Consider the following 26,950-nt stretch of genomic DNA (forward strand, 5'->3'; position numbering starts at 1 on the left):
CACTCGAACCCTACCATCAGCTTTTACCAGCTGAAAACTGGAATTATTTGACCAGGCCACAGTTCTCCAGTTGTCTACTGTCCGACCGATAAGGTCACGCGCCCACGAGAGGAGAGCTGCAGGTGATGTCGCGCTATTAGCAAAAGCGCTCGCGTCGGTCGTCTGCTGCCACAGCCTGTTGACGCCACATTTCGCCGCGCTGCCCTAACGGATACGTTCGCCCTACGTCCCACACTGATTTCTGCTGTTGGTTGGTTGGTTGTTTTCGGGGAAGGAGACCAGACAGCGAGGTCATCGGTCTCATCGGATTAGGGAAGTACGGGGAAGGAAGTCGGCCGTGCCCTTTGAAAGGAACCATCCCGGCATTTGCCTGGAGCGATTTAGGGAAATCACGGAAAACCTAAATCAGGGTGGCCGGACGGGGGATTGAACCGTCGTCCTCCCGAATGCGAGTCCAGTGTCATTTCTGCTGTTATTTCACGCAGCGCTGCTTGTCTCTTCGTTAAGTGAAGGCCGTCGGTCACATCGTTTTCCTTGGTGAGAGGCATTGCCTTAAATCTGGTATTCTCGGCAGACTATTGACATTGTGGATCTCTAAATGTTGAATTCCCTAACGATTTCCGAAATAGAATGTCTCATGCGTCTAATTCTAACTGCCATTCCGAGTTCAAAATCTGCTCATTCCCGATTATAATCACGTCGAAAACCTTTTCACATGTATGACCTGAGTACAAATGACAGTGAAACGTCCCCTTAGAAAAATTAGTGAATTACTGTGTTGGTAAACCCCTTACGTTATTTGATTTTCAAACAGCTGAGCAAAACTGAAAGTACTCAGACATTTCTCTCTTTACTTATTCTGAGCATCACTAAACTGTCACACAATATATTTAGCGCAACGCAATCTGACTTTTAATAATCCCTACAAAAGAATGGCCCTGACTAACAATAACCTACATCTTTCATGAATCACTTACCTCACAAAAATCTTCATTGCTCGAACTACTGCAGTACAGCGAGCGCAAATACTGCCAGCTAAATAAAAGATTCTAACTACTGAAGGCACTAACTACTGACAGGCATAGTTAGCAAATGAAAGATTTTGATAAGGAACAAACAATGTATTCGCCTCAATAGTGTTCAAAAGTCATGATATATATATCAGTTCATGACATCCAGTCTTACAAATTTACTCTCTCTGATGGATACACGTACAGATCATCCGCTCTCAAAACTCCACCATCTCTCTCCCCACATCCACCACTGCTGGCGGCTCACCTCCAACTGCGCAACGCTACGCGTTGTTAACAGCCAACTGCCCAACACTACAACAGCGACTATTTCAACAATGCCCACCAGCCACAGACCGCACACAGCACAGCCAGTGATTTTCATACAGAGCGCTAGGTGACGTTACCGACATAAAAACCTAAACAGCCTACTTACAACAGGTCCACCAATGCATTGTCCTTATATATCGCAGTCCAATGATTTTTGCCACCTTCATGTACCTGCACCTTGGTGTTTATCTGGTTTGTCTATGGCTGGTTGTAAATGTGATTGTAGTGTGTTTTGTTACATGGTAATACTCGTATTTATGAAATCTTCCAGTTCACTTGACACCTGGTGTACGCGCTACGAGGCAGACTAATGTGTTGGCTGTTGACAGGCGGAGGCGCTGTCGGTGGCGGCGTACAGCTGCCAGTGGGTGGAGGCCAGCAGGCGCTTCAAGCGCTCCCTGGCGATCGTCATCCTCCGGGCGCAGCAGCAGCTCGTCATCACCGCCGGCCATCTCTACCCAGTCAACAGGACCACCTTTGTCTCGGCAAGTGTCCACCATACAGCCTTCTACGCTGACACTGTACGAGGCTCGTTTATCCATCTTTTACAAACGGTCGTTAGGTGACGGTATTCACATGTGAGGTTACTATAGATTTAAAAATTTTGCGATTTTTCATTGATAAAACAACTGCCTTCAGAAATTGGTAGAGTAGTTTGAATACAGTGAGCTTTTCAAGAAACAGTGTTGAGAAAACTGGAAATTTCACTTGAAGGTTTTAATCAGAAGAGCTACACCACCTTACCAATAAAGTGATACAACAGAAGGGGAGGAGTAAACGAAATGAAACTTCTCTAGTTTTTGAGAGAGTATGTAATGTTATTACTAAGATGAATAAATTTATCGAGAACTTGGAAGTACGAGCCCACTTATCAGTGTTGCACTGCAACCCTCTGGCTGGTATACATGCACTGATTCGGTTTGAAAGGGTGTCACCAAGCCGTTGGATCCTGTACTGTGGCAGCTTGGCATACAACCGTTGTAAGTGGTACTTGATACCCTGGACGCTGGCACTAGGATAGAATTGCCGCCTGTGCTGGTTCCACGTGTGTTCTCTCGGCGACTGGTCTCTGGCCACTGGAGTACGTCGACATCATGCAAACAATTCATAGAGGTACACGCCACGTGCAGACAAGCATTGTCCTGCTGAAATTTATCGTCACGATACTGCCCCACTGCACGTGCATGAGGTCGTGGAATGTCCATGATGTACTGTTGTACTGTCAGAGTTCCCTCAGTCATTACTAGCAGTGACCTGAAGTTATACTCAATGAGTTTCCACACGGTGACACTATAAATGACATCGCTGTGCCTCTCCAGAACTTCAGAAGGCTGCGACATCTTCCTAGGTCGCCACCATACTAGTCGACGACGGTCGTTTGAGGCAGTTCAAAAAAATGTTCAAATGTATGTGGAATCTTATGGGACTTAACAGCTAAGGTCATCAGTCCCTAAGCTTACACACTACTTAACCTAAATTATCCTAAGGACAAACACATACACCCATGCCCGACGGAGGACTCGAAACTCCGCCGGGACCAGCCGTACAGTCCATGACTGCAGCGCCCAAGATCGCTCGGCTAATCCCACGCGGCTGAGGCAGTGCAGAACTGACATTTATTCCTGAACACGCTGCGACGCCGTTCACCAGCAGTCCAAACATCCCAGCCACAGCACCAGTCCAAACACAGCCGTTTGAGTTGTGTGTTAACTGCAGCCTACACATGCAGCGCTAATTCCCTATCCCAGGGACCGCTAATTTCCATCCTGTAGGGTACGGGATGACAGAATGTTGCAGGGAGTCCATTCCTTGTTCTCGGATGGCAGACACAGATGTCAATGTGTTTCCAGGTGCTTGCTGCACAGTGCGGCGCTATTCTCTTGTGGTGGTCAGACATTGTCAACCGGAGCCTTGACGAGTATACCCTCCCGTTAGCGTTAGCTAATTCGTCTCGTTTGCCAGAGGTTTTAGCAAAATATTGATACGAATGTATCACTAAGCATGTTGTATAACTGCGCAGTGTTCATCCTGATTATCGAAGTTGTCTCGTGTCGAAAATCAAAATACAATAAAGAACAAGTTTTATGCTTACAGATGCGAGAGAAGGCGTGTGCTCCAGACGCACCACGCCGCGTCCACCTGGCCGGACGGGCGGCCGGTGTCCAGCAGCCAGTGGCGCGTGGACGGTGGCCGCTTTAGGGCGTAGAAACTCTCTGTCATAACACTTCCGATCTTGACATAGCCACGAACTCTGGTGCAGAAGGTTTTGCAACTATTAGTGGGTTAGAAAGTGAAGCAAATTATCTTTGAGATTCCATCAGACTGATATCTTCAGCAGACAGACGAAATGCAGTTAAAAAACAACAAAGGAATGAATGGACTCTAACTCGTGGCTTTTTCGTCAAAACTGCGCAGCGGTTACCACTAGTCTATGAGTAGATACAGCACTGTATGTACTGGAATGAGAGATGGGAGATGAAACGTCCTTCAGACACCTCTGTATCCTACGGTGTTGCCAGAGCGTGCAGATTGCAGGACTTGAAATCCTATGGGGCGAACTGTTTTGCTGCTGTCAAGTGTACAAATGTCGCGGTGGCCTGTCCTTATATACACGTGGCACTGACTGTGTCAAAATGTAGTTTTATGCCCGTGCAAGCTTGAGTGTGAAAAGAGGATGCAGCTGAGCAATGCTGCAAGTAAACTCCCCACTGATTTATTCTTTTTGTCACTGTATTAATACAAATCCATGCAACGCACAGATTTCACGTACGAGGGTTTCTTTCTTTTACAACGAAGATTACTAACAGTCTCGTATGTTGTAAAAGTCAAATATTGGAAGGAGCAGTTTTATCAGTAGTAAAATGAAAAAAATTTCAACAGCATGAAGAATCAAATTTGTAATTTTTGACAAAGAATTAAATTTGTATATCTTAACGTTGTTAATGACAAAATTCCAAAAATGTGGCTTACATTAAATGATTTATAATACATAGCACATGGTATATTGTGCCATTAGAGGTGTCCAACTCTAGCCTATGAAAGATTAACAGTTATTCTTGATATTATGTGTTCTCAAAGCCACCTAAAAGTTAGCTGTAAACTATGTTGTATTTTGGAAGGCTTAAGAGTGATCTAATGTCGGTGTTTTTTGCAGCTTGTGAATGCATCTTACTCGTATTATGCGCTGCTGGGACAGATCAACAAGCGTTGATGGGTGGCTTCTTCTGTAAGAATGTTCCACAATGAAGATGAATATGGACTTAACGATCTCTGCAAGCAGTATGTGTTAGGGATCTACTCATTTCGCTGGTCATTGTGCAAAGAATGAAACTATCTGAGAACTGTATTACATACCCTTGTAAATCATCGTTAGAAAAACTTCTGTAAACACTTAAGCCTTTGTAGATTATTGTGTTAAACACATTATTAGTAAGCCTAATAGGACTAGAGAGAGTACTGCATCATTTCCAGTTTGTTTAATATGATTGTATATGCACTGGGTAGCATATTTGCACTAATATTGTCTATTTGTAAACGTATTAAAAAATAAATGCAAATTAATACTAGAGGTGCGTCTAGTTTTAGAATCAGCGTTTATTATACTTCTGTCAAATAAATGAAACTTACAAAGAAAATCTATTTCAAAATGTTTTCGAAATTCCATAGTTAAATGAAGCACAGCACTGAATGCTACACTGCTTAAAATATTTCATATGTCCTCCATTCATAATTATAAGATAGGAATGTAATACATAACAGTTTGTAGTTACTGGTACCAATGGAGATCTGTGCCACTCAGAACTGACTCTTGGAAACAATACTTGCAGTATGAAGGGACACTAAGCACTGAAGTCATTAGTCTTTTCCCTACTTTTTTTCTATCTTTCCATACCTACTTTAGTAAAAGTGTTTGATCATCTGATGCGACCTCTAATGTTTCCTGTGAATGTTTAATTAATGGTGTGTGTCTGGATGTTAAACCAAGTTATTGTTTTCATTTTATACACATCATTTCGAAGACTGACACAATCAGCTTCTATGATTTACCTATACATCTCTTCACTCCTGTTCATTAATAGGCTACTGTGAAATTTTCACTTTAAATCAGCAGAAGAGAATGGTTTCATCACCCGCTTCAAAGAAGTATACTGCATCTAGTATCTTGTAAAATCTTCCTCAGTAGATAGCTGCAAACTTTAACTTTTTCTACTACGACAGATTTCGGATTCACCTACAGTAATATAGCTACCAACTACTTGGCCCATTCACGGTGTTTAGGGGGCTTCCACTTGGCGGTGCTGTAGTCTCACATAGTTCAAGGGTCTGTCACTAGTCGCCTAGCAAGATGGCAAACTAATCCAGTTATTTTACTGAAAAATTGATCTCAAATTTGTGCTATGTTCAGAAGAATCCAAACAACCTAACTTTTTGAAATATGTTCAAAAGTATCAGAATAATATGAATTTCATGCTGTGTCCAAAAGTACTTGAACAATCTGAATTTTCCTGGAATGTTCAAAAGTATTTAAATTTTGTCTAATTCAAAATTGAATATATCTACATCAGTAATAAGTTTCAATAAAAAACGTGTCTACAGACTCTCTAATTAAAGTGGTTAAATGTTATTTACACACCTAAATTATTCTATAACTGTAAAAAAACAACATGAGGCAGACAAGAGAGTAATAATTACTATGATATCGTCATGTCATAATATGCTTGTAATTGACAGCATGACATCATAGTCGTTGATGTCACCATGGTATTAGCTTTAATAGCTGGTAAAATATTGTGATATCGTAAGCTGTTTCGTTTTCATGATTGCTTTAAACTCTTTTGTAAACATAGCCTCATATATGGAGCATTTTGTCACAATTTTTCTGTAACATGGTGATGTATGGATGGACGAAATATCGTGTATTATTCACTGTGCGATGCCACAAGACAGTATTATCAGCAGAAAATAACAAACTATACTGCAAAATAAAGTTAATAACCTAACATGAGGGCACTATAATATTTAGGTGACTTTCATATCAGTTTTTCGTCTAAATTAACATTGTTTACTTTGGCAAAAAAGTTGAAACTATTCTCATCGATAAACAAACTTTAACTTGTAAATTAGATCAGCAGAAGTGCCGATTTGTGTCTTGTAATGTTATGGGACCCATTTCTATGTAGTTCAGTTTATTTAATGTGTAGTACAAAGATCGAATTAAACTCATCAACTAAAGTGTTAGTTATATCAGTAGTGGCAAAAAGCAAGCTGCATTAACTCAAATAAGTAATAGAGACTATTTAGATGTGGAGGTATTTAACTGATGATCCCTTGTACTTTACAAAGTGTGGTACAAATATTAAACTTTACTCTTCTAAAAGTGCTGCTTAAGCTATATATTTTATCAGTAGTATTCACTATGTGGCCGTGTGTATTTTTTTAATGTTGCAGTACAAATTACGACAGTAATGCCGCACTTTCTTTGCATTAAATATCTTGTATGTTTTGAGAAATGACGCAATTTTATTTTGTTGCAGAGTTCGAATTTTTGTTCATCATCAGACATCTGTAATTGTACTTGCAGATTACGATAAGCAAACTGCAGATGCTTTGTATTCAAAATCGTTGCGTAAACCGGTAAACGATTTTGTTTTGATGCAGAGATCATGTTTTCAGGATATCAAACTTCCTTTGTTTGTGTGGAACCTCGTACACCACTGTCTCTGGTTATGTTTACATCTCATATTTGGAGAATTATGAAATTCATATTTCCATATTACTGACGTATGTGGTTTAAGTGATATAAATATGTAATTTAAGTGATATAAAGGTCATGCCAAAACAATTTCTTCCACCTAAAACTTTGCCTGCTCTTTGCATTTGGCTTTTGCTAAGTTGCGTGTTTACGTGTCGTATTTTGGAGCATCATCATTAAAATCGTGCTATTATTTATTAACTGACCGTGTGAAGAAAAAGAGATACAATCTGTAAACGTTTAATAGAATCTTACGCTATAGTTCCGATCAGTAACTGTTGCATCCTGCCTTAAAAATTCGTTTTGTATATAACCTGTAGTAGGCATCGAGCAAGGTGACACAGTTTTTAGCAGGGGGATGACCATTTAAATACCTATCAGAGAATCTACATTATGTTTTTTGTGTTTTCTCTAATTTGATCCTGGCAGATGCACATCCTCTGTAAACCGAGCTTCTGCTTCATCTCTAATGACCGCACTGTTGATGGAACTTTAATCTTTTTTTCTTCCTTCCTTTAGTGGGCCCAAATAAAATGTAATAAGAAGCATTACTGGCAAATGATTATGTTTTTCTAGTGAGAATGAGATCCATTATCTTCTCAGCATCCCCCTAAAATGGAGTTTAGTGAGGTGAAAAATTTACTGAAAATGTATTAAAAACCAGGTGATCATATTTCTATTGACAAATGTTACAGTCAAGTCGGACACAGAATTCTTCTTAGTGAGGAACCTTGATCATCTTTTTTTTTTCTTTTTTTTTTTTTTTTTTTTTTTTGTAATCGTTGCGTATGCTTACACTTCTATTTGGAAGTTAATGATTAGATTTCGGTGAACTCTTGAGAGAATCTTCACACAGTAAGCCAATTCGTAAATGTTAAAGCCTTCTTCGAAAGTACGTTTTGAACATTAGGGCCTCATACTGGAACGTCAAAATCTTGCTTAGCATTTTATTCTCAGCCGCATACGTTTCGTACAGTTATGAAACAATTCAGTTAGGCATTATTTGCACTCTTCCTGTAACTAACAGAGAACAGATATTTAGACTGCCTAATTGTCTGTGCAGTTGCCTGCTGACAAAAGTATTTTAGCTAACATTTGTTTTGTGTCATCATAGACTTGGTCAGTTTCGTTGTAGTACGTAGCCCGATTTAAACATAAGTTCCTTGTACAGGTACAGATAACGACACCTATTGCCCACAAATCAAATCTAACCTTACACATCTTTGCTCCAGCGTACTAGTAACGCTAAAGGGGAGGCCCAATTGTACTAGAAGGTTGTGGTTTGGCACTCACCGTTCGGTTTTGCACATAAGCGAGCGAGTTTAGCCGGAGCCGTCATAATGAGAGATTCGTGAGTGTATACTTTGCGTGCAGTTTGGTATAAAAGTTATTAATTTGTAGAAATGAGGTTATTCAGGTTAGCATATGACTGGTAAATTAAAGCTGACCATAAAGAAACTGCCAGCAATGACAAACTCGATTCAAACGATAGTAACTGTATGAATTCTGATGCAGAGGCAGTATGATTTGGCTAGTGGGAGTAACCTTGCTTGTGTTAAAAGTATAATAAATCGAGTGCTCTCAAGCCAGTGTGAACCTCATTTAACCTCATCACATTATTTATGGTATTTTGGCGAGATTTATGATCAGAATTATTGGAGTGGTAATAGGGCACGTTTCTAGAATCGTAATTGTTAGTACGTCTGACATAGAGTACTGGCCACAAATTGACGCAAATGAGACAGCAACTAGGAAACTTTCATTAAACTGGAAGACTATTAATAACTAACCATTTAAGCCAGAATATACTAATAGCAGATGGGACCATGAAGAATAGCCCAGGAGATCTGACCATACCCCAAACTATAAGCGTGGGAAACATGATCACACTCAAAATGACCAGTTAGAAAATCATAATGGCGAGAGCAGATAGCGGATGTATTACGTTTGTACAATTGAGAAAGGAAGCACAGAATTTAATATAGCAAAGGATATTAGAATTTATGGAAAAGATTAAAAAGAATACCGAAAAAATTAAATGATTAGTATCAAGTAGGTATGGGAGAATTTAAGAAAAAACTTACAGGAATGGAAAAGTAACGGAAGATGTGTTAGGCGAACAAGAAGATCACTCCAACAAAATTGAAGAAGAATTCAATAGCAGTGCTGCGTGAACGGAAAATAATTTGGTGAAACAGAAACGATTTGTTATCGGACCTGAGAGAAATAAGACATCGTATTGAAGAACAAGACAAAATCTTTTAAAAAAATAGAAAATTTGAAAAGAAACAATGTGAAATGTGACTGTAGGATGTAGCTCGGGTAGAACAAGAAACAGAGAAATGAGCACAGGACACGCAGCTACCAGTGTCAGAACACACGGAACCAGCACCATACAATGAATTGTGCGCGGCAAAAGTTTCTGTGGAAGGGAAAAAAGAAGTTATGAAAAATCAGATGAAACAGCCCAAAAAGTACAGCAGGATGTACCACAGAAAGAACCGAATGTGGACAGTATGAGCCAAGTGCCACAGGGCACGCAACAGCCAGGGCGAGAAAGTATACAGCAAGTTGAAAGTGACGAACTGCAATTCACAGAGGTTTGCACTGAAAAGAAGACAACAATAAAGGCTAGAAACGAAACACCTCTAGAATTAGTGCAAAGACTCACGATCAAAAAGGTCCGAGCAAAACAAAGCATTTTCTTGGGAAAATAAATCGAGAGAAATCAGTTTCTCGACTTGCAGGATGACGAACAAAATGCTGGACTTTGCAGCAATATGCGGACAAAGCGATCGAAATGAAGTAACGCGTGATAGGTATGCAAAACACGCAACTTACGGGTAACGTTGTTACGATCTTAACTGACTAAAGCTTCTAGGAAAATTATCGAAGTGTACAGTTACTTGTGGTAGTCTACGGGGCCTACTTTAGTTTTGCAATTCTACTGCCAAGGGTCGTGTATAAGTAGATGCAGATTTCATGACACAGGGACTTAAATACATATGCTTTACATTGTCACGTGCCCAGCTTGCAAACTGTTAGAGAAAAATATACTGCATGGACATACCGTTCTGCTCTGTTTATGTGAAGAAATGGTGAGAGCATTGACGCAGTGTTATGAAGAATTGCGAAGAAACGTTATGGATAAAGGAGAGAAAATGAGATTCTGAAGAGTTAAGAAAAAAATTAGGTGAATTTTAGTGGCATAGGAATATAAATAGGAAATATGTTTCATGGGAGACAACTTTGGAGAGAAAGTACTGGAAGTATTGGGTGTGGCTCGTAGTAAACCGGTAGGTGTATATGATATCATGATCACTAATAGAGGCAAATGAATTTCGATGTAAGAAGAATCATTAAAACATGCTGAACTTTGAGAGATGATTTGTTCCATGATATAATTGATATCACGCGCCTATAACAGGAAGAAGCAAGAAGACTAACAGCAATATAAGTAGTTTAGTGTTCGGAGCTGAAGTTCCAAAACTACCGTCACGTAGGAAGTAAAAGGAAACAATGCAAGCTTATTTTGTACTTAGGTTAAACACGAGTCACTCTCTTTTCAAAATCCATTTACAACTGGTCTTTACTTTACCTCTTTTGAACTAAGTGACCTGCTCTCAAGACAAAATTAGTTTTAAGTAATGCTATTGCATTTCTGTCATAGTACTTTTCTTTCCATATGACTCATTACCTACAAGCCGCTCAATTAAATAACATTTAGGTGGGTTGTATGTATGACAAATCAGACAGCTTGTGTAATAAGGCCTGTTTAAATTGTATACAGTTCTCGTTCCATAGATCCAAAAATGAGATGATTCTCGGTGGTGTGGAACATGTCAGAAGGTGACAGTAACGAACATGTTTGGAGTGCAATTACATTTTTGTCTTGTTATTAATAATGATGAGAGATAAGGAAGAGAGCGAAGCCAACTGTCCACACGTAGTATTGCATAATTCCCCTTTACAAGACACTGCGAAAAGATTACGAATTCTTTGGCCTCCGTGAATTACAGCTTACAAATGAACCGTACGAAATTCCTCTCACCGATTTCATCCACATTGACAGAGTGGGGACGGCACAACTATGACATCAACATACGTAATCAGAAACACACAACTCTCAACCGTTTTCAAGAAAATCTACACTCCTGGAAATTGAAATAAGAACACCGTGAATTCATTGTCCCAGGAAGGGGAAACTTTATTGACACATTCCTGGGGTCAGATACATCACATGATCACACTGACAGAACCACAGGCACATAGACACAGGCAACAGAGCATGCACAATGTCGGCACTAGTACAGTGTATATCCACCTTTCGCAGCAATGCAGGCTGATATTCTCCCATGGAGACGATCGTAGAGATGCTGGATGTAGTCTTGTGGAACGGCTTGCCATGCCATTTCCACCTGGCGCCTCAGTTGGACCAGCGTTCGTGCTGGACGTGCAGACCGCGTGAGACGACGCTTCATCCAGTCCCAAACATGCTCAATGGGGGACAGATCCGGAGATCTTGCTGGCCAGGGTAGTTGACTTACACCTTCTAGAGTACGTTGGGTGGCACGGGATACATGCGGACGTGCATTGTCCTGTTGGAACAGCAAGTTCCCTTGCCGGTCTAGGAATGGTAGAACGATGGGTTCGATGACGGTTTGGATGTACCGTGCACTATTCGGTGTCCCCTCGACGATCACCAGTGGTGTACGACCAGTGTAGGAGATCGCTCCCCACACCATGATGCCGGGTGTTGGCCCTGTGTGCCTCGGTCGTATGCAGTCCTGATTGTGGCGCTCACCTGCACGGCGCCAAACACGCATACGACCATCATTGGCACCAAGGCAGAAGCGACTCTCATCGCTGAAGACGACACGTCTCCATTCGTCCCTCCATTCACGCCTGTCGCGACACCACTGGAGGCGGGCTGCACGATGTTGGGGCGTGAGCGGAAGACGGCCTAACGGTGTGCGGGACCGTAGCCCAGCTTCATGGAGACGGTTGCGAATGGTCCTCGCCGATACCCCAGGAGCAACAGTGTCCCTAATTTGCTGGGAAGTGGCGGTGCGGTCCCCTAAGGCACTGCGTAGGATCCTACGGTCTTGGCGTGCATCCGTGCGTCGCTGCCGTCCGGTCCCAGGTCGACGGGCACGTGCACCTTCCGCCGACCACTGGCGACAACATCGATGTACTGTGGAGACCTCACGCCCCACGTGTTGAGCAATTCGGCGGTGCGTCCACCCGGCCTCCCGCATGCCCACTATACGCCCTCGCTCAAAGTCCGTCAACTGCACATACGGTTCACGTCCACGCTGTCGCGGCATGCTACCAGTTTTAAAGACTGCGATGGAGCTCCGTATGCCACGGCAAACTGGCTGACACTGACGGCGGGGGTGCACAAATGCTGCGCAACTAGCGCCATTCGACGGCCAACACCGCGGTTTCTGGTGTGTCCGCTGTGCCGTGCGTGTGATCATTGCTTGTACAGCCCTCTCGCAGTGTCCGGAGCAAGTATGGTGGGTCTGACACACCGGTGTCAATGTGTTCTTTTTTCCATTTCCAGGAGTGTAGATTGAAACTTTTAGGGGTTCTTATAAACTATGTATAGTCGCTGTTATTCAAGGAGTCCGCAGCTGAAGGAGTATGTGCGCAGTTCCACAAGCCCAACGTCTTTGGGGCGAATATCGCTGCTGGCACTTTTTCTCATTCCCAAGAAATTCTAAAAGATTTATTGTGACTGTGCAGGTTATGAATATCTAATAAATTATTTGAAATTTTCAAAATGTTTATACTGAAAAACAGGATTTTTCTCTACAATTTCGGAAGTAGGTTCCCACTGTAACCATACTCGGCGTTCACTAGACGTGAGGCATGTCGCTATTTGTTGCTTTCTATATTTCTACGATCCTAATTCGTGCAGTCCTCCATAGCTTACACATTACATTTGTCACATATGTAGATACAATGATATAAATAAAATCACTATAATGAAATGATTGAAAGTTTTCGTGTATTCTTTTTAATTCCACATAAAAAATTTTCTCCTTCTCCCAGGATAAAGATTATTAAAATAGTAAATGAATCGATATTTCGCACGTTCATTATAATTTTTTTTTCTGAATTACGTATGAAAGAAAAAAGGATACCAGTAACGAGATTCGATCCGCAGACTTCCCGCTTATGAAATAAAGTACTCATTCATTTTGCTGAGGATTTTTTGAACGGTAGCAACGATACAAAGTATAGAAGGGCACCTAAAAGTTTCAAACTCGATTTTCTCGAAAACGGTTGAGACCTGCGTGTTCCAGCTTACATATGTTAAGTCCTAGTCGAACCCTTCTCAACCTGTACGAATGTAATTGGTGAGGGGAAGTTCGTACGGTTCATTTCTCAGCGCGGCTAAGATCATTGTTTCCATTCGGGGCTGGATGAGAGTTTTAACAGTGCCGTTGGTGTCTTTTGTGCTGATCAGGATGTTGTTCTCAAAAAGAATTTAAATATACGTTCTGCGTATTCTCTGCGTATACTGTGAACTTACATGACAAGACTGAGGGGTACCAACAAGGGGACAGTGCCTAGTCGTCACACCGATTTCGTCCAAATTTATCGTACATGCAGGACCTGACAAGAAATGAAAGTGAGAGAAGTAACAGGTCTACATGACCTAAAATTTAGAAGAAATAGTATGTACGGTGAAGGTCGGGCGAGGTATGAGCTAGTTACGTTAGAAAAGTTCCCAGGAAGCGCTCTGCGTAGAGGAAAAAATGAATACAAATCAGTAACCTGAGGGTCGTGGGATCGAGGCCATGTATGAAAAGTTTCTCTCCATTTTCTACTTTGCGTTACTTACGCTTCACGTTTCTGAAATAATGCTTAACATGTTATATTTATTAAGAGTTTTATAAAATGCATGAAAAATAAATGCAAATAAAAATCAAGGATTAGAAATAAATTTCCAAGAAGCGATTGTAAGGCGTACATGAGAGCTTCGTATATAAAATTTATTGTTTTTCAGTTGATACTTTACATCGAAAAACCAGGAGAAGCAATAATTTTATCGGCGTCTTCCACTCGTCAAAGTTTATACAGAAAAACAAACTTGATATACATTCTTAATAGTTTGCCTGGTCGAGAGCTAGTAAGTTAATGATCCGTTATCCTAAAAGATCGACGGACCTGTTTAGATGCACTTGAATCTATAATTTGCACGCAACAGCGGATGGCCGCTCTAAGGTCAAAATTAACTAACGGAATACGAAGTCCTGTACGCTAAAATGACAGTCCTTTCTTGTAAAGTTACGTTCAGAGTCCACGTGGGCGCTGTAAGTACAGTCCATTATTAGAAACTAGCTGATAAACCCAGCATTGACCGAGTATTCATTCTGCCAATTTTCTGTTAGAAACGAAAACCGAAATTAACTATTTTTGTATTGTACAGTTTCCGTACTTGGGTGCAGCAGCTTCGCATGTCTGTAACGCGATTGTGTAAACGTCTCTATGGCAACGCCTCTTCATAGTTCTATAGACGGCTATTGTTTTCGCCTAAAGCCGCGTCTGCTTCGCAGTTGAAAGCTATCGCCGGAAGGTGTCCGGAACCGCGCGACTGCTACGGTCGCAGGTTCGAATCGTGTCTCGGGCATGGATGTATGTGATGTCCTTAGGCTAGTTAGGTTTAAATAGTTCTAGGGGACTGATGACCTCAGATGTTAAGTCCCATAGTGCTCAGAGCCATTTGAACCACTTTTTTTTTAAAGCTATCATAAGCGTTGCCATGTGTCAAGGACTTGCTTGAGCTGATTCCATCCTACGAGTCCTTAGTATTAATGAATTAAATGTATTAAAACTTCATGCATGATGCAGCATTTTTCACGCATCTTCGTAATTACGATGTCATGTCTCTTGAGCTATATATTTGTATAGGCACATTCAGTGGCATATGTTGATAAATGTGTTGCGAACAGAGATAGTAGCAAAGAAGTAATCAGTTTAAACGTCATGCACAATACAGCAGTATTTCATGCATCTCATTGTTTATGACGTAATACCCCACAGAAATTGTTGCTTGACTGTAACGGATATGTATAGTAAGTTTGGTTGAAATCGGTTCGGTGTTTAGGGGTGGATGTGGAACATACTAACATACACGTATACATACATCCATTTTTATAACAAATGTGGATTTATCTGCATTCCCATATCTTCCTTTGTTTTCCTTCCCAAACATTTTACGAAAATATTAATAAATACAATATATGGAGCCTTATGTCGTTTTATTGTCAGTGTCTAGTATAAAATGAAAATAAAAAGAGGTTTGCGCATATGGACTCGACCCCGGGGTCCTTCGAAGGACCGATCTGTGCTCTTTCCGCTGCGAGAGGCACGCTCGGCCCGGAAACTACGCTATGTACAGTGTGTTTCCGTAATAGCGTGCAAAAATTTAACAGAACATAGAGAATGCTCCACTGGACTATTTGAGGTAGGGTACCTGGTCTTGGAGAAGCCAGCTTAAGGAGGTAATACAAATAAAATCCCATTACTGTGTACTTTTTATTTACATTAATGACTGACAGTTAACTGCAAATACCATCACTGACACCATGAACGTGCCATTTATACTGTATCTTACAAAATATGCTCAAGTGAGGTGGCGCGCTGCCATGTTGTACCCATACCCTCTCACGAACAGCTAAGGGCACGTCCTCCAACAGCTGAGATAGAACTCTTTGCACGGCCATCAACCTCAATGCAAGCATGACATCGGCGAATAAGATCGTGACGCACCCTGACGAATATCCTTGGAGTGTTTCGAATCACATCACAGGCAGGCAACTAATTCCAACTCCGTATCCACTGGGGCCTCATACATGAGTGACTTTAGATATCCCTATATCCCTCGCAGGCCATGGAATATGACCTCTCCTTCCAATCCAGCGACCAGGAAATACAGCGCCGAGATGGTTGCGGACATCCACACTGAAGTGAGGTGGCGCACTGTCATGTTGTACCCATACCCCCTCACGAACAGCTAAGGGCACATCCTCCAACAGCTCAGGTAGAACTCTTTGCACGAACGTCAAGTACAGGTGGCCATTCAGACGGCCATACAGGAGATATGACCGAAAGATATTGTCACCTACAATACCGGCTAAGATATGCACAGCAAAACGTCATCGATGGTGTGATTCTTCTACAGCGTGAGGATCTACCTCATCCCACACACGGCTATTCGTGAAGTTGGAAATACCATCACGATCAAATGAGACATCGTCAATAAACAGCCGAATTTGCAGGAGACCTGGTCGATCAGTCCATTGTTGAAGCAACCACTGAAGCAACCCTTGGTGGAAAGTTAGTCACAAGCATTGCATGGACTCGTTGTGGGTGATATAGGTGTAACTTTTTCGTGGTGTACCTGCCACACGCTAGCATGTGCAGCGTCCATTTCACGTGCAGTACGACCAGTGGGGTCCGCTGCAACACGTTCCAGCATCTCCTGTACAAAATCGGGTATACGGGTGATCCTCATGTTGCCAGGTCCCTCGTTTCTTCCTTCCAATGAATCACGCTCCTGCATTCGTCGACCGAGACAGATAAACACTCTTCGTGACGCATGATGCCTGTTAGTAAATCGTTCCCTATACAGTCCTTCAGCAGCGAGACCATTGCAACGTACGTCTCCATACACAAGGTGCACGTCAGTAAGTTCTGCGGAACTGTACCGCTACTGCCCCGTCGTATTGTACTGCACGTCTCTGAATAGCACTGAGTAATGAATGGGTCTGTCATTGATTCATAGCACGTTCTCTCACGGGGCAATGTAAAAACGATACAACAGAGCCACCTTGTGAACAAGTAAAGTAAACAAAATCTGCATCATGACTTCCTAGTAACCAGGCTAGCCTTCCTTGTTTCCTTGCAGGAAATAAAGAATGTACGTTTAAATAAACAGCACACCACGTGTAAACTTGTACTCATGTTTGTAGTAAATAAACTGGGAGACAGTAATGCTAGACAAAGCGGTAGATTCGTTTACTTCCAGATCTCCTTAAGCTCGCTTCTCCGACCCCAGGTTCCCTACCTCAAGCTGTTCAGTGAAGCATTATCTATATGCTTCTACATTTTTGCACCTTCTCGCGGAAACACCCTGTATAAATGACTCATGCCTCACTATACCTGCGCCAAAAATACTATATTTTCGCAAACGCTTAGCCACCTGTAGCACCCACTTCTGTCACTTTCACTTCTAGTTAAGCCCCGCATTAGGACGAAATCAGCGATGACGAGTACGCGCCGTCACCTTGTAAGAATACAAAAATTCAAATGACTCTGAGCACTATGGGACTTAACATCTGAGGTCATCAGGACCCTAGAACTTAGAACTAATTAAACCTAACTAAACTAAGGACATCACACACATCCATGCCCGAGGCAGGATTCGAACCGGCGACAGTAGCGGTCGCGCGGTTCCAGACTGAAGCGCCTAGAACCGCTCGGCCACCACATCAGGCTGTAAGAATACAAATGAGCTGGCTGTGTGCCTCATGCAGCCAACAGTTTGGAATTTAACTAAGAATTTTTACGCCACCAACTCTGCTCCCCTTGCCGGCTAGACTCTAAAAAATATAACGTGGCTGTCAGACTGGCGGAAATCTTTCTATTCGACGCCACTTGCCGCTTCGGTGACTTGCGTGTGAGTTTCTTTGTTTATTTTATAAAGCGGCTTCTCATTTGGCGTCTCGAGTGGACTTCATTCCAGGCCAAGCCACTAAGAAAAAAAAAATAAAAAAAAAATAATTAAAGTCTGACCTTGTCACCGCGAGCATAACCCTGAACGTCCGCTTTAGTAGTTGGCACCGCTCACCACTTATAAACAGAGGTGACACGGTCCAATACTGGTAATGAAACTTTTTCCTGCCGTCGTCATTCCAAAGGCCTTAATCTGAATAGAGCATAATGGCACAAGCGTGTGTCAGTCAGCTATGTTATAGAGACGTGTACTTGTCGTAGGTAATGGTGATGATATTGGTTATGATGATGATCGCATAATTATTTTTGCACACGACAGCGAGATCTTCAGCGCCCATACTAATGTCTGCAGAGGCTGTGGTTAAAATAGGCAAAAGTATTAAAAGTACTGATTAAAATGTTAAAATAATTTCTAAAACTCTTTTTGCGAAACAGACATGCAAACACCTAAGCAAACACACTGTGAAAGCTTTTCACACGTCAATTTTTAAAAGGTGGATAAAAGGAAAGGGAGAACTTTCGAAACTCTCCCAAAAGGCTATTAACAGGTGCAAGTGAACTGCTGGTCACAAAACAAAAAGTGATGCACCAACCACTCTGAAACGTACTTAAAGCTCCAACCTAACAGTTTATGTAGGAGTCTTAACAATTCATAAAATTTTGAACTCGCCCCACATTCTTCTCGTCATTGGCTACAGGAGTGGGTAGGTCTCCAATTAACTTTACTTTTGCTCTCTCGTCAGAACGTAAACTGGAAGGTGTCTACAAATTAAGTAACAGTTTTATTGATATAATTATTGCACTCTTATTACTTACAGTGGTACATGTTTACTACACGTATATTCAATAAGAGCACTATTCACATCCCGACGTAATTCCCATCTGCCGGTTCTGGCACGAACGACGTTCCGGAGCACTTATGGTGGTGTAGCTGCAGCATCTTGTCTTCGAAACCGGTTTCTGAGCACCGCCAGTGAGTTGATACGTTGGCGGCGAAACGCACGTCCCTTGAAAAGTCTCCAAACGAAGAAGTCCAAGGCTGTGAGGACGACAGAACACGCTGCTAAGATAATGGGTCTTGCGCGCCCAATCTATCTTCCAGGGAACGGACGCACGCACGCCTATGGCATAATGGCATGGTGTCCCGTCATGTTGGAAGTAATCGTTATGCACACGTTGTTGGTACACAAGCTCTGCAAAATCGTAAATTCTTCCACCGATGAAGTCTTTGTCTTGGAAGAACGGGAAACCTACGTCCTCAATTATTTGCTTGACGTATTCCAATCTCTGTCTTCCTCTACAGTTTTTGCCCTCTACAGCTCCCTCTAGTACCATGGAAGTCATTCCCTCATGTCTTAGCAGATGTCCTATCATCCTGTCCCTTCTCCTTATCAGTGTTTTCCACATATTCCTTTCCTCTCCGATTCTGCGTAGAACCTCCTCATTCCTTACCTTATCAGTCCACCTAATTTTCAACATTCGTCTATAGCACCACATCTCAAATGCTTCGATTCTCTTCTGTTCCGGTTTTCCCACAGTCCATGTTTCACTACCATACAATGCTGTACTCCAGACGTACATCCTCAGAAATTTCTTCCTCAAGTTAAGGCCGGTATTTGATATTAGTAGACTTCTCTTGGCCAGAAATGCCTTTTTTGCCATAGTGAGTCTGCTTTTGATGTCCTCCTTGCTCCGTCCGTCATTGGTTATTTTACTGCCTAGGTAGCAGAATTCCTTAACTTCATTGACTTCGTGACCATCAATCCTGATGTTAAGTTTCTAGCTGTTCTCATTTCTACTACTTCTCATTACCTTCGTCTTTCTCCGATTTACTCTCAAACCATATTGTGTACTCATTAGACTGTTCATTCCGTTCAGGAGATCATTTAATTCTTCTTCACTTTCACTCAGGATAGCAATGTCATCAGCGAATCGTATCATTGATATCCTTTCACCTTGTATTTTAATTCCACTCCTGAACCTTTCTTTTATTTCCATCACTGCTTCCTCGATGTACAGATTGAAGAGTAGGGGCGAAAGGCTACAGCCTTGTCTTACACCCTTCTTAATACGAGCAATTCGTTCTTGATCGTCCACTCTTATTATTCCCTCTTGGTTGTTGTACATATTGTATATGACCCGTCTCTCCCTGTAGCTTACCCCTACTTTTTTCACAATCTCGAACAGCTTGCATCATTTTATATTGTCGAACGCTTTTTCCAGGTCGACAAATCCTATGAAAGTGTCTTGGTTTTCTTTAACCTTGCTTCCATTACTAGCCGTAACGTCAGAATTGCCTCTTTCGTCCCTTTACTTTTCCTAAAGCCAAACTGACCGTCACCTAGCGCATTCTCAATTTTCTTTTCCATTCTTCTGTATATTATTCTTGTAAGCAGCTTCGATGCATGAGCTGTTAAGCTGATTGTGCGATAATTCTCGCACTTGTCAGCTCTTGCCGTCTTCGGAATTGTGTGGATGATGTTTTCCGAAAGTCAGATGGTATATCGCCAGACTCATATATTCTACACAACAACGTGAATAGTCGTTTTGTTGCCACTCCCCCAATGATTTTAGAAATTCTGATGGAATGTTATCTACCCCTTCTGCCTTATTTGACCGTAAGTCCTCCAAAGCTCTTTTAAATTCCGATTCTAATACTGGATCCCCTATCTCTTCTATATCGAATCCTGTTTCTTCTTCTATTACATCAGACAAATCTTCACCCTCATACAGGCTTTCAATGTATTCTTTCCACCTATCTGCTCTCTCCTCTGCATTTAATAGTGGAATTCCCGTTGCACTCTTAATGTTACCACCGTTGCTGTTAATGTCACTAAAGGTTGTTTTGACTTTCCGGTATGCTGAGTCTGTCCTTCCGACAATCATATCTTTTTCGATGTCTTCACATTTTTCCTGCAGCCATTTCGTCTTAGCTTCCCCGCACTTCCTATTTATTTCATTCCTCAGCGACTTGTATTTCTGTATTCCTGATTTTCCCGGAACATGTTTGTACTTCCTCCTTTCATCAATCAACTTAAGTATTTCTTCTGTTACCCATGGTTTCTTCGCAGCTACCTTCTTTGTACCTATGTTTTCCTTCCCAACTTCTGTGATGGCCCTTTTTAGAGATGTCCATTCCTCTTCAACTATACAGCCTACTGCGCTATTCCTTATTGCTGTATCTATAGCGTTAGAGAACTTCAAACGTATCTCGTCATTCCTTAGTACTTCCGTATCCCACTTCTTTGCGTATTGATTCTTCCTGACTAATGTCTTGAACTTCAGCCTACTCTTCATCACTACTATATTGTGATCTGAGTCTATATCTGCTCCTGGGTACGCCTTACAATCCAGTATCTGATTTCAGAATCTCTGTCTGACCATGATGTAATCTAATTGAAATCTTCCCGTACCTCCCGGCCTTTTCCAAGTATAGTCCGCAACTCGTGGTCGTGCGGTAGCCTTCCCGCGCCCGTGTTCCCGGGTTCGATTCCCGGCGGGGTCAGTGATTTTCTCTGCCTCGTGATGACTGGGTGTTGTGTGCTGTTCTTAGGTTAGTTAGGTTTAAATAGTTCTAAGTTCTAGGGGACTGATGACCATGGATGTTAAGTCCCATAGTGCTCAGAGCCATTTTTTCCAAGTATACCTCCTCCTCTTGTGATTCTTGAACAGGGTATTCGCTATTACTAGCTGAAACTTGTTACAGAACTCAATTAGTCTTTCTCGTCTTTCATTCCTTGTCCCAAGCCCATATTCTCCTGTAACCTTTTCTTCTACTCCTTCCCCTACAACTGCATTCCAGTCGCCCATGACTATTGGATTTTCGTCCCCTTTTACATACTGCATTACCCTTTCAAAATCCTCATGCACTTTCCCTATCTGTTCATCTTCAGCTTGCGACGTCGGCATGTATACCTGAACTATCATTGTCGGTGTTGGTCTGCTGTCGATTCTGATTAGAGCATCCCGGTCACTGAACTGTTCACAGTAACACACCCTCTGCCCTACCTTCCTATTCATAACGAATCCTACACCTGTTACACCATTTTCTGCTGCTGTTGATATTACCCGATACTCATCTGACCAGAAATCCTTGTCTTCCTTCCACTTCACTTCACTGACCCCTACTATATCTAGATTGAGCCTTTGCATTTCCCTTTTCAGATTTTCTAGTTTCCCTACCACGTTCAAGCTTCCGACATTCCACGCCCCGACTCGTAGAACGTTACCCTTTCGTAGATTATTCAATCTTTTTCTCATGGTAACCTCCCCCTTGGCAGTCCCCTCCCGGAGATCCGGACTCTTTTGCCAATGGAGAGATCATCATGACACTTCTTCAATTACAGGCCATATGTCCTGTGGATACACGTTACGTGTCTTTAATGCGGTGGTTTCCGTTGCCTTCTGCATCCTCATGTCGTTGATCATTGCTGATTCTTCCGCCTTTAGCGGCAATTTCCCACCCCTAGGACAAGAGAGTGCCCTGAACCTCTACCCGCTCCTCCGCCCTCTTTGACAAGGCCGTTGGCAGAATGAGGCTGACTTCTTATGCCGGAAGTCTTCGGCCGCCAATGCTGATTATTTATCAAAATTTAGGCAGTGGCGGGGATCGAACCTGGAACCGAAGACGTTTTGATTACGAAACAAAGACGCTAACCCTAGACCACGGGTACACTCCCGCAACTTTTATCTGATTCAAGGAAATCATGTCACATGTTCAAACGCTCTGCGAAATCCTCGTCATGTAATTGGTGGAGAACCACCAGAAGCTACGGTGTGTTTTTCATCACCTGTCGCAACCACTTATGTGCCGTCGAGCGTGGAATGTCCAGTTCCAGCAACAATCGCAGCACCGATTTTGGATTGCTTTCAGTGCATGTTCTAATGTCTTGAGTTCGGTCTGCAGAGGCTGATGGGCGGCCTTGTCTGCGCTTGTTCTTAACAGTTCTAGTGGGCTAAAATATGTTCACTAATTGCTGAATTGTCCTATCAGCAGGACCAGGTTCATGGAATCAGCAATCAAATCTAGTCAGAATTTCACCATACGCCATCCTCTGCAACCTCCACATCACAATGGCTATCCTCTCCTGCACAGTTAAGATCAACACTTTCTCAGGTACCTTTAACAACAGAACACACATTTAGCGGTGCCATGAAGCCAGACCATGCCTTTCAGCGACAACTACAACTTTTACGTCTTTAGTGCTTATGTACTACACTAGCACACACATCTTACTCGCCCACTATACGTTTTTATAAAATCGTTACTTGATTTCTGAACTCCTGTAGACTCTATCAAAATGTGATACATCTAAATACATTCTCCACAATCTCCAAAAAGTGGAGCAGCAAGAAGGCTTCGGTCAGAGGACCACCGACCTAAATGGAGAAGGATCAGGTCCGTTTCACCCCATCTCTCTGGCTGGAAGGAGGAGCGCCGCGGCCAGAAAGATGATTTCATAAAATAAAGAACAAATCTTTCGTTCACACTCATGTTTCTAATTTCAGCACATGATTCATTTCCAGCCCTGCGGGCTCATCTTCAAGTACTTTGACATTCTTCATCAGATTTTTTCCACATTTAGGTTATATTATTAAGTGCCATATTGTGAATATAAATTTTGAAAACTAGCACAAACATAAAAATCACTTACTGTTCCCATCAGCGGGTAAAAAGTTTTGAAGCACAGTATGAGTAAATATGTTTATGTACATACACAGGCTTTTGATTCTACAGCACAATTGTAAACACAAGTTACAAATGAGTCAAATAATTTGGAATGTAGGGAACATAAAGAAAAAAAACTATGGCTGCTAAACTCCGTTTGTTTTTTTAGTCATTTTAGAAGTTCATTTTTTTCTAAAGGAACAGCCACATTAGACATAACCAAAAATGTTTCTTTTAGAAATGATATCTCTGGATAACTACTAATGTAATAGCTTTGCATCTTCTGTGGAATAATGACACCTTTGTATCTTTATTGAAATATTAACACCTGTGTATGCAGCATCTCTACATTCCAAATTCTTTGACTTCTCGTAACTTATTTTTACATATGTGCTGTATAACGGAAAGTGTTTGTATGTACATTAAGAGACTGTCTACACTACGCTGTTCCGTCCTATTTTAGAATACTGCTGAGCGATGTGGGATCCTTACCAGATAGGACTGAAAGAGTACATCGAAAACGTTCAAATAAGGGCAGCACGTTTTGTATTATCGTGAAATAGGGGAGAGAGGCACTGAAATGATACAGGATCTGGGATGGACATCATTAAAACAAAGGCGTCTTTCGTTGCGGAGCAATCTTCTCAGGAAATTCCATTCACCAACTTTCTCCTCCGAATGCGAAAATATTTTGTTGACGCCGACCTACATAGGGAGAAACGATGACCATGATAAAATAAGGAAAATCAGAGCTTGTACGTAAAGGTATAGATGTTCGTTCTTTCCATGCGCTAGAGGAGATTGGAATAATAGAGTATTGTGAAGTTGATTGGATGAACCCTCTGCCAGACACTTAAAAATGATTTGCAGAGTGTCTATGTAGACGTAGGTGTAACTGTAGGTGTAGATCTTTACTAATATTGTGCTTAAAATGAGATCGTAAAGTGTCATATTGTGAATATAGATTTTTAAAAAAGAACTAGCACAAATCTAAAAGAAACTTACTGTTTCCATTAGTGGATAAGAGATTTTGAAGTAGAATATGGGTAAACATGCTTATGTACACTCGACAGCAAAAACAGTGGGTCATCCCTGAATTCCAACGTGTAGGCTGCACCTGAATGTATGCAACCAACATAGCATATCTGTGTTGCACATAGTCGCAACCCTCCACAGTACAGTCGTTGTAAGATACACAATGTGTACCGCTAGAGACTACAGGAGAACACCAGTCTTTATGACAGTCCGTCCAGATGTAAAGTAACACCACGATAGTACAGAAGAGATCAGACAGTCCTTAACGTTTGTAAACTAAACTTAATTACAATAAGTGACATTTCAAATGTTATGGGACAACTAGTTTTGTCACATAAATCGTTCTGTAATCCTTAGGCACAATTAAATATTTGAGACAGGATATGGATTTATAAAGTTGTATGGCAATTGGAAACAACTTCTTTGCTGTCTAAAAGGTTTACCCAACACATGCTGAACGTTGTTCAACGTTCAACAGGGAGTGGTTTCGCATCAACTTTATGTAATACTAAGAAGTTAAAAGAAAACGTGAATAACGGTGGCAATCACTCTACGGAAATCCCAACATTAACAGCGAATCACAAGTAATATCATTGTTCACATTACTCATCAACAGTTACTTGTACACGAAGTTGTACTTTAAATAACGTGACCAACGTCTTCGTTCTGGATCCGGATGCAAACCCAGAACGTAAAGCCATTGTTAACCAAGTAAAGCTTTGTGCCTTATCGAGACTCGATCACTGGGCAGACAGAGACGTCAAATATTGACGTTTGCACCAGTATCAATTATCAGTTCTCAACTTGAACGTAAATGAAGATAATGTTTGTACGAAAGCAGGAACCCTAACATGACAATTACCTTCTTGGTAATTAACCTCAAAAGACATCAGGATGCGAACCAAGCACCTAATAGGATTGTTGAATAAGTACGTAAAATCAGAATGTAGATATCACAGTTTGTCACCAGTAGTGGGGTTGGAACCTTAAATGACGACTGAAGTTGTATTGCCTGACCGGGATTCGAACCCGGCTCCTACCGCCGTCGTTATCTAACCAGGAAAAGACGAGAAATGTCCAATGTTGGTCCACCATCAGCGAGATGTGCACACGTTTAACTAGAAATAAGGTGACGAAAACGTCTGTGCTGACAGAGTCGAACGCCGCACACATGGTTATGAAGACACGTTAATAATCAACTTCATATTCAGTAGTAGCTAGGAGTAGCATGTTTAGTTGCAAACCTTAAGGCCTTACTCATCCCTAGTAACGTGTTGCCTAATATCTGCGACATCATGATGTTACTTTACAAGTGGATTGAGTGCCGTAAAGAGCAATGTTCTCTAGTAGTCGTGTATCATTGAGATGTAAATGAAGTGCCTCAGCAGAAAGTAATTTCCGTCGTGCAGCACCTATTGTTTCAGAGACACTGAGTACATGTTATAAGTGCACAAAATGTGTATTATATACTAAGTATATACTATTATTTGGAGAAGCTGCCGCCAAACCTGTTTACTTTTACATTCCGCTTAGTTGTCGTGGTTGAATAAAGGTTTTCTTAAGGCTACATCTAATGCACAACACTTACAAAAAAGTATAGTTTCCTGCGTCATGCTATTGCTAGCTAGGTGAAATATTTTGTGGTAGCTATGTTTAAAATGAATGTATTTTTGAAAGTATTGTTCGTCAAATATTTGAATAAATCGTCAACTGTAGGTGTGCCTGCACATGTTATAGCATAATAGCTGTAGCTGCGTTAGTTCTTACTACAGACTTAGGTTAGGTTAGGTGTAACTTTTTATCCTTCAAGGGGTGATCGTGGCCATGCGGCCCGGGTCTGTACTAGCCGCGGCTCGCGAACTACGGGCCAGCCAGGCTGGCCGAGGCGAGACGCAAGTGAGCGAGCTGGCGGTGGCGTTGGTGGGCCAACAGCCCGGGACGAGCTAGCACGGCTGCGCCGCATGCCTCTGCCTCTGCCGCTCCGTTTGACGTAAATATGTTTACCTCCTCTCCTGGAATCAGTATAAGAGCGGCAATCAGAAATACACATCAGGCTGTCTGCCGTAATGGCTCACTGGGAGAGGTCTATTCGAGGTAGTCAAAAAATGGTTCAAATGGCTCTGAGCAATATGGGACTTTACATCTGAGGTCATCAGTCCCCTAGAACTTAGAACTACTTAAACCTAACTAACCTAAGGACAACACACACATCCATGCCTGAGGCAGGATTCGAACCTGCGACCGTAGCGGTCGCGCGGTTCCAGACTGAAGCGCCTAGAACCGCTCGGCCACTCCGGCCTGCCGAGGTACAGTCGTCGCTCTCATTGAGGAAGGAGGATGTTCCATCAGAGAAGCTGGCAGACGGTATGGCGTACAACATACCACTGCAACGAGATGGTGGAGGAT

This window comes from Schistocerca serialis, chromosome 9 (genome assembly GCF_023864345.2).
Source record: "Schistocerca serialis cubense isolate TAMUIC-IGC-003099 chromosome 9, iqSchSeri2.2, whole genome shotgun sequence".
Classification (NCBI taxonomy): domain Eukaryota; kingdom Metazoa; phylum Arthropoda; class Insecta; order Orthoptera; family Acrididae; genus Schistocerca; species Schistocerca serialis.